Source organism: Peromyscus leucopus, chromosome 4, assembly GCF_004664715.2.
Source record: "Peromyscus leucopus breed LL Stock chromosome 4, UCI_PerLeu_2.1, whole genome shotgun sequence".
NCBI lineage: Eukaryota > Metazoa > Chordata > Mammalia > Rodentia > Cricetidae > Peromyscus > Peromyscus leucopus.
The window spans coordinates 61,787,238-61,796,702 of NC_051066.1; positions in this window are offsets into that span (position 1 = coordinate 61,787,238).

Genomic DNA, 9,465 nt, shown 5'->3' on the forward strand with positions numbered 1-9,465 from the left:
GTATAACCCAAAGTTTCTTATAAGGATAAGATCGTGAGATATTAATCCTACAAAGAGCTTTTTGAAAGCTGCCATCTGTTGCTAGGGGAGGGTGAGTCAGTGGTTTATTTACAAATCCATTCATCAATCCTATATTGAGCAGCTTCTGCAGGGTAGCACTGTGTTAATCTTGAAAATCAACTGACCCTGACATCATCACTCAACAGGACATGACTGAGCAATGCCTAGTACTGAAAGGGCTCAGGCAGTACCTCTGAGCCATTTGGGTTCAACCTTCAGAACACTGGTGCTCCTCTCAGCTCAGATGTCAGTTTTTAATTTTAATTTTTTTGTTTGTTTACTTGGAGACAGGGTCTCATGTATCTCAGGCTGGCCTCAGATTCCCTGTGTAGCTAAGGACGACCTTTAACTCACCTCCTGAGAGCTAAAGTTACTCGATTGTATACACCCCAGTCTCCTAATGCAGGTGATGGGGATTGAGCCCAGGGCCTTGGCATGGGACAAAATCACTCTGCTAAATGAGCCATATCCTCTTCCCTCAGCTCAGAAGTCTTTAGTGGCATCTGAAAATATTTTCCTGCCCTTCAGAAAGTTCTATGATTTTATTGAAGATTCTTTGAGAACTTGTTTTTTTGTTGCCATCCTAGAGTTGAGAGGTGAGCCACACTTTCATTTCTTTGTATAAAAAATCTTAAAAAAGGAAAAAAAATTGAAATAAAATTTTATTTCCTGTACTTCAACTTCTTTATAGTGATAGGCAATTCAGGACCCAAACCAAGAACTTTTAATGAAATAAATCTGGAAAATTTTTGAACTTCACCATGCCTCACTTTAATTAATTAAGCAATTAATTTTGAGATAGGTTCTGACTCTATATCTCAAGATGGTGTGGAAGTCATTATGAAGCCCAAGCTGATCACGAACTCAAGATTTTACTGCATCAGACTTCTAAATGGTGGGATGACAGGTGTGTCACCACATTCAACTTAATTTCCTCACTTTAGAAACATAGATAATGGGGCTGCAGACATTGCTCAGTGCTTAGGAGCACATCCTGTTCTTGCAGAGGACCTCAATCAGGGCTCTTAGCACCCACATTTTGTGGCTCAACTCTATAGCTCCAGCTTCAAGAGATCCAATGCCTCCAGCTTCCTTAGGCAACTGTACTCATGCAAGCACACACATAATCCAAAAGAAAACATTTTCTTAAAAAAGAAACAGGTGAGACTACTACTACTAATGTTCCATAGCTTTTCCTTTGTGACACTTAAACATGTGAATTCAAGTGCAGTGGTAAAGACAAGGCTAGAAATGTTGGTTTTTGCTTGTGTATGTATGCATGTGCCTGTTGATGAATCTGAAGGTGTACACATGTGCAGAGGTGTGTCTGTCTGTCTATGCATAGGGAGGCCAAAGATAGGTTCTGAGTGTCTTTTTCAATCGCTTCCACTTTATTTAGGGAAATATGTTTCTTGCTGAACTCAGTCTTACCCATTTGGCTAGTCTAGCTGATCAACTCTTTGGGGGATCCTTGTTTCTGCCTCTCAAGTGCTGGGATTATAGATGTTTCACCAGCCTCACTCAAATGTGGTAATTTCATAAGCTGCCTGATAATCTCCTCAGTCTCTGATATTGCTGCTTAAATTTTCTTTTTTTTTTTTTTTTTTTTAAAAAAGGAGTCTGAAGGGAAAGATCCTGAATGGCTAGATAATGTTACTCCTAGGAAACATGGTTTCTTACACAAAAATCTCAATGCCAGGAGTGGGATACCTCCTTATGTGTTGTTGATCAGGAAAGCCCCGGAGGGGCCCCTCCATGCAAACTCATTATTTATTTTTGGTTGCTCAGCAGAATTAGTTGATAAGACCCCATTGAAGACACCATACATTGTTGTTGTAATGTATGGAGAAATCAAAGGGGAACTAAGCTGGAAACTTCCTCCTAGCTTTTTCATGGTGTGAGAAAGTGCTATTCGGGCTGCTAGGGGACAGGGAAAAACTGGCGATAGACTGAGCCAGCTGTGAACCTTGTGAAGTGTAATACTAACCCCCTAGGCAAGATATGCTCACTGGTGCAATAGCGGTATGATGTTATAGGAGTGGCCAACTGCTCTTGGATTGGGAGAATTCATAATCAATATTTTAAAATCAACCAAAAACCCATGATAGGAGAGGTCATAGACCATAGGATGGAATTTACTAAATTATTTAGCTGAATTGACTTGGTATGACATTGGCTTCTTAATATTTATGTTATTATGTGTCCATAGGCAAAGGATTCTTCCAGTGTTAATCAGAGAATCCTCTTTCTGCAGAAAATGATGACGAATGCAGAGACTCAGAAGTGCACAAAGTGTTGAGAATAAAGAACAGTTCAGTGCTCAGCTCTAATTAGGACATGTATGCCACCTCCTTTAAGGCCTTGGGGTCACCATGGAAAGGGGAATTGGAAGAATGCAATACCTAGGAGAGAAGGCGAGGGGCAATGAAATGCTGTTTTCTAGTTATCACATACCAATGCAATCATGAACTGACTACAGCTGTGGTTGACTGCAGTTGACTGCAGGTCTGCAAAAACTGGGTCTGGGGGCTAGAGGTTTGGTTCAGCAGTTAACAACCCTTTCTGCTCTTGCAGAGGATCTAGGTTAGAGTCTCAGCACCTATATGGTGGCTTACAACTGTCTGTAACTCAAGTTCCAGGGGATGCCTTCTTCTTATCCCTGTACATATATACAGGCAAGACATGGGCTTAGAATAATAAAATAAAGAGTTTAAACACTGGGTCTGCTAACAGTCAGAAGTGGGTGGGGAAGGGTTCCAACTGAAGTATTAAATACTGATGGATTCGGGGGAAGAGAGAGTCATTATTTTCAATTGTGTAGCCACTGGTGCACCCACCAGGCTCCACTGTATAGTTCTACACCCATAGACACAGACATGGATGGCCCTGGCTAAATTCAATGGACCCTCCAAAACAAAAACACAGCAACATGGAAAAGGAACTTATAAGGAGGAGGGGATTGTTGACAGAGATGGAAGGGAAATAAGATACTGTGTGTGGGGTAATAGTAAGCAGGATGCATTGTATACATGTGCATAACTTCCAAAGAATAAAATTGGTAAAACTGTAAAAAAAAAAATTCGAAATTGATGTAGCCATTACACATATTAGTGGGGGTATTCCATGAAATACAATGATCAGATAGGGGAGCTGATATGACCGTTACCATGTACTGTAATCTTACTTTGTTTACTGAGAAAATTTAAAACTCACCCTATTGTCTATTCTGAAATATATAATTAGCTTTAGTCCACAATAGTTACTCTACAGTAATTATTCTTTTCTGCCTGTACCTGTTTACCCAGAAAACATCTTCCCTGTTTAATGTTTCACACTTTTTCCAGGCTCCGGTAAGTGCCAGTTTGTGCCTTGCTTCTTTGTCTCATAAAGCACCCTTTGGTTTCATCGTTACAGCAACAAATCACAATTTTTCATTTTCATGGCTGAATAATATTCTATCCTGCCGTGCGTGTGTGTGTGCGTGCGTGTGTGTGTGTGTGTGTGTGTGTGTGTGTGTGTGATGCACACACAGTGTGAATCACATTTTCCTTATCTACAAATCTCAGTGCATATCTTGTTTATTTCCACTTCTGTGCTAGTGTGAATAGAGTCCCAATGAACATGAGAGTGCAGCTATCTCTTTGACCGAATGATTATCTTTCTTTTGGATACTAAGAGAGTTGCTGGATCATATGGTAGGTAGCTCCCTTTCTTCCTTCCTTTAAGGAACAGCCAGTGCTGCTTTCTGCAGTGGCTGTACTCATGGCATTCCCAGCAGCTGCAGATGAGTTGTCCCCTTTCTCAAAGCTCTTGACTGCATTTGCCTCTGACTTAGCATGGTATCCTGTGCCAGCATGTACTCAAACAATTGCTCTTGTCAGGTACTGGGTCTTAATAGTAATTTGATTTTCTACAGGAAATAGGAGGAAAGACAGCCAAATAGGCAGGACAAAAGAAAAAACATGTTTGAGTTTAGTGGATAAATTGATAGAAAAAGTATTAAGTATTAATCATAAACCAGAGACAGGCAGATGTCTCCTTTTTATATAATTTTTTATTTTATAATTTAATTTAATTTTACATATCAGTCACGGATTCCCTTGTCCTCCCCCCCCCCAGTCTCCCCCCAGCCCACCCTCTATTCCCATCTCCTCCAGGACAAAGACTCCCCTGGGGATTGAGTTCAACCTGGTAGATTCAGTCCAGGCAGGTCCAGTCCCCTTCTCCCAGGCTGAGCCAAGTGTCCCTGCATAAGCCCCAGGTTCCTGAGGGAACCGGATGCAGAGATCCATGGCCAGGCTCCAGGAGTCCAACTGGCAAGAAAGAAGAGGGTTTGTATGAGTGAGAATTGTTGAGACCAAGATTGGAAAGAGCACAGGGACAAATAGCCAAACGAATGGAAACACATAAACTATGAACCAATAGCCGAGGAGCCTCCAACTGGATCAGGCCCTCTGGATAAGTGAGACAGTTGATTAGCTTGAACTGTTTGGGAGATGTCTCCTTTTTCACTGACAAAGAGGTGGTGTGTTGAGCTTCAACAGGATCATACTGAATCTCTTTTCAGCCTCTCTCTCATTGTTCTTTTTCCTTTCTCCTTCAGCACATATTAGTTGTAAAAAATAATGGGTTACATTATGACATTTATGTGTGCGTGCGTGAGTGCGTGCGTGCATGCATGCATGCATGTGTGTGTTGGCCTGTGGAGACAAAGGACAAAATCAAATATTATTCCCCAGGACAGCTCACCTTGCTTTTTGAGTGAGTGCTCATACTGACTTGGAGCTCACTCACTACTTTAGAATAGCTGGAGAGCAAGCCTTAGGAAGCTAGCTGACCCAGGCCAGTGCTGTAACTGCAGGTGCGTACTACCGCACCTGACTTTCTTAGGTAGAGTCTGTAGCTTAAACTCAGGTCCACATGCTTGTATGGCAAGCACTTTACCCACTGAGCCATCCATCTCCCTCATCCCCTCATTGTGATATTTTCAAATATATATAAAATGCATTTTGGTTATAATCATGGCTCCATTACCCTCTTAGTTTTATTTCACCTCTCCTGGCTCCCCCCCCAGTGGTCCTGTTTATATTTCCATTTTATTTTATTTTACTTTTTAAGATACAGGTCACATCAATATATATGACTATTCTGTAGATCTGCAATGTCTTAGGCCAACAAAGAGGTGACACTCATGACAGTCTATAGTAGTGCCCTACAGAAGAGATTGTCCTTCTTTGGGGTGAAAATGGAAGGTCATAATATACTATAGCAGATTCAGATACCAGCAAATGCTGTCTTTAGGTACAAGACTCAAACTGAAAGTCACAGAAAACAATCTCTGAGCTTGTAAAAGCTCCTCTGGTTTTGATACTAGTAAAATTGTCCACAGCTTTTTTTTTTTTTTTTTTTTTTTCATGTCCCTTCCTTTTGAAAAGCCTCCATGTGCAGCCCCAGAAGCTCAGTTAGCTCCTGTTTACAGGCTATAGGACATTCATAATGGTATCTTTGAAGCCCACAAGAGATAATGGAGGTGCAAACAAGGTTGTTACATGGTAATTGTAGTTTTATAATGAGTGCACAATTTTCCTGGTTCTCAGTGAGAATTATTTCAGTAGGATGCACCATGTCACACGGAGAAAATATAACCATTCTTCTTAACCACAGAACCATAAAGAAAGTTGGACCCAGTATAAGGGGATTCAGTTCTTTGTTGACTCACGATCTACCCACTTTCCTGTTCAGAGCTGTGCTTTTAGGGCTCTGAGGCCCAGCCTGTATGTTCGAGTACAACTATCATTATAACTGGCCAATCTGCTTTCCACATGGCTTCCTTTCACCAAGGCACACCCTGAATCTGTGAATAAGCCACTGTGCAAAGGGCACACCCATTTTCCCTGGGCAATTTTTCTGAAGCACTGCTTTATCATTCCAACAAAATTTGTTTGAAAAACATTGCAATTATCTGCTAGTGACTAGGGTTAAAACAACCTCATTGTTTTGAGGCTGACATTCAGGACGGACCACTTTAGCTGTCCCCTCTCAGGCTGTGATTGGACTGGTTGAGCTCTGCTACTGCCAAGGCAGGAATCAAATGAGGCAACAGGATCCTTTCCTGTTGTGGTCACAGCTACTGCCTTATCTCACTTAGGAGAGCAGCATTGGAGGCTTAATTCTATGAACACTCATGACTGTGCTTAACCATTTCAAAGGGTGTTTAAAGTTCTCTGCTCTCATTATCCTCCATCTTCACTCTTATTTTACCTTATGTTAAGAACCCCCTGATTCACAATTTCAAGCTGGATAGGATTTGTGTGATATGATTTGTCCTCCATAACGAAAGTCACATTTGAAAGTATTCACAAAGCATTCCTTCTCATCCACTGTGGCCACATAAAATCATTTGTAAGTAAATATGACGGTGATGTGATTTATTGAGATGGAGACTAACACTCCAACTGGTGTCTTTGCCTTCTCTCTTTGCTCCCCCTTAGCCTCTTCTCTCTCTCTTTCTTTCTTTCGTTCTTTCTTTCTCTCTCTCCCTTCTTCTTTCTCTTTGTTTTTATTCTTTGTCTTTTCTCTTCAAGAATATAATAAAGTCTCCTTTATCTCCATGTTTCTTCAGACGAATGAGAAAATGTATTTCTCAAGATATAGATGCTACTTCCATTGAACTCATCTCATGTGCAGGAGTGTTTCTGTCTTGCATGTTCATGTGTAGCAGCTGGTAAGGGACCTTTAAACTCGCCAGGTAAACTGGCTCTTTTGGTATCAAGCTGACATCTTCATCAATCTTTGATCATTGTACCTTATTGTTTTAATAAGAGATGAAATGTTTTTATTTCTAGAGAGTTTTTGAAATCCATAATCCACAGACAATTAAGAAGTAAGCAGTATGGTTTACTTTTCTCTAGATTTCATTTTTGAAATTTCAAACCTACGGTAATGTTGCAAGAATGGAGAAATGACTACAGATCAATCATTCTTAATCTAAAAATATAACATCCCCCCAAACTTGGAGTTTTATGCTCCAACATGGTGCTAGAAATGGAAAAGTCTGTATTTGACCTCATATGACGTGATATAGTCATGAAACTACACCCAGACTATGCCTGTAAGGTGTGCGTAAAACACAAATTAACTCTATGTGCGGACTTGAGTTTCATTCCCAACATATCTCTTGTTAGATGTATGTGTGTGTATGTTCCCAAATATAAACCTCCTTCTATCTGATAGACTTGTAGTACTATTTCTAATAAAAGACACTCATTCTGCAGTATATACCCATGTATATCCTCTGTACTAAAAGTAGTTAAAATCTAGCCATATTTGACTTTTACATTTCACTTGCTGATTGCAGAATGATCAACACTAACAAGAGTGATAACAATGGAGTTAAGAGCAGCCATGTGCTGCCCTCTCAGTTCCTCAGACACCCAGAGGTTCTCAAACCACTCAAAGGGGCAGAACTCTGATGTGGGACATCCTTTCCCACATTGTGTGTCTGTAGCTATATTTATTGTGACTTAGGAAATCACAGAGTCTGTTTAGTTAGGATGGTGGTTGAAATTCTTAGAAAATTTAAAATAAAAGAGCATGGCAACAGCTGAGCAGTTGGAAATTACTGTTATGTTTGTAGGGTAAGAAAATAAATTATTTTCTTAGAAGGATGATTTCAACAGGACACATACTTATTTAAAAAAACCCTCCAGTGGTCTTTTCAATGTTTATAGTGAGATTTTCAAGCCTATTAGCCTAGGAATAAAAAGCCTTTGATCCATTGTATTATTGTCTGATTTCCCCACACTATGCCTGCAAATACTCTAGGTTTTTCTAGGCTATCTTCTCACTTTCTTATTCTTCCACAGCTCAGTTCAAGTTTTTGTTTCTTTGAGAGTTTGGAAATGACCTCTTTCCACCCTTATTCAATTGCTTGGCCTTTGAATGATGTATGTAGCAATAATGACTCTAAGAGTTAAAAGGCAAACCACACTGACCAGTGGTGGCACACTCCTTTAACCCTAGCACTTGGGAGGCAGAGCAAGGCAGATCTAAGTTCGAGGCCAGTCTGGTCTACAGAGCGAGATCCAGGACAGGCACCAAAACTACACAGAGAAACCCTGTGTCGAAAAAAAAAAAAAAAAAAAAAACCCAAAAAACAACAATAACAAAAATGACAAACCACACAGCAATTTTGTTGAGGGGAAAATGAAATTTATTTGTTTACAAAATTAAAGTAGAAAATTATTTTATTGGTTAATAAAATATGAATGTCTAGGACTACACATGTCATCATATATCTTGGGAACAAAAATGTATTTGCCAGATTCTGTCCTTGTCTTTCTCAATATTCAGTTTAGGTCTTTTCCATGTCGGCTTCTTTCTCAGGCATACTACTACTGCCCTGATAAAGGGTAGGGGTTTGAATTTTAATTCATACAAAGAGATTCTCTCTTCCAGTAGTATAAACTCAGGACCTGAATTAACTTTCATTGGATCAAGATAATATTCAGTATCTTGGTTGAAAGATGGCTTCATGAATATATTCCTATGTCAAAACTCACTAAATTGAATTTTTCTATAATATTTATTAATTTGTGTATGTGAGGATGGGGCAAATGCACTGCAGAAACAGGGGGTCTATGGTGTTTGCTGGATGCCAGTGTGGTTGCAATGAGAGATCCTGTCTCAAATGTATAAATCAGAGTGATAAATCTGGACACCTGCTGTTCTCTGGCCTTGATGAGTACACACATACATGTGCATATACCACATACTCATATTCTCACATACATGCATAGTTGTTTCCACTATTCATAATGCAGTAATAGAATAATTATAAGTAAATATCTATTTATATTGTTTCTGTAGGAAAAAAATGCCTTTGACAAGGTTTTTTTTTTTAAGTCAGAGTGTTTCACTGTTGGAGTTATTGATGCCTATTAGCAAATTTGAGAAGTTATGCTGTCTACATCCTTTTAATAAAACATAATAATTATAAAATCAAAGGATGGAAGCTTTCTGAGTGTCTTGACTCATCTGCCACTAAGCTACTTTCCAAAATTTTCTTTCTTGTTATCATAACTCTTTTGTGTTTCTTATATATTCTCATGTGATATTTGTAGGTTTGTGTCCATTGACAGTTTGTAAGTTGCCCAGATTGGACTGAATGAAATAAATCATGAAGTCTTCAATGTTTATTAGCTAGGAAGTTACCTCTGAGTGGCATTTCCAATAGCACACTAGTCGAGATGATCCAAGGAACTCAAAGCAGGGCGCTGGGGAGATGGTCCAATGCACAATGTGCTTGGTGCCTAAATCAGCAGGAGGACTCGAATAAGGATCCCCAGAACTCACATAAAAGCCTGATGCTTGGGTTCACATCTGTAACTCTAGCACCAGCATGGA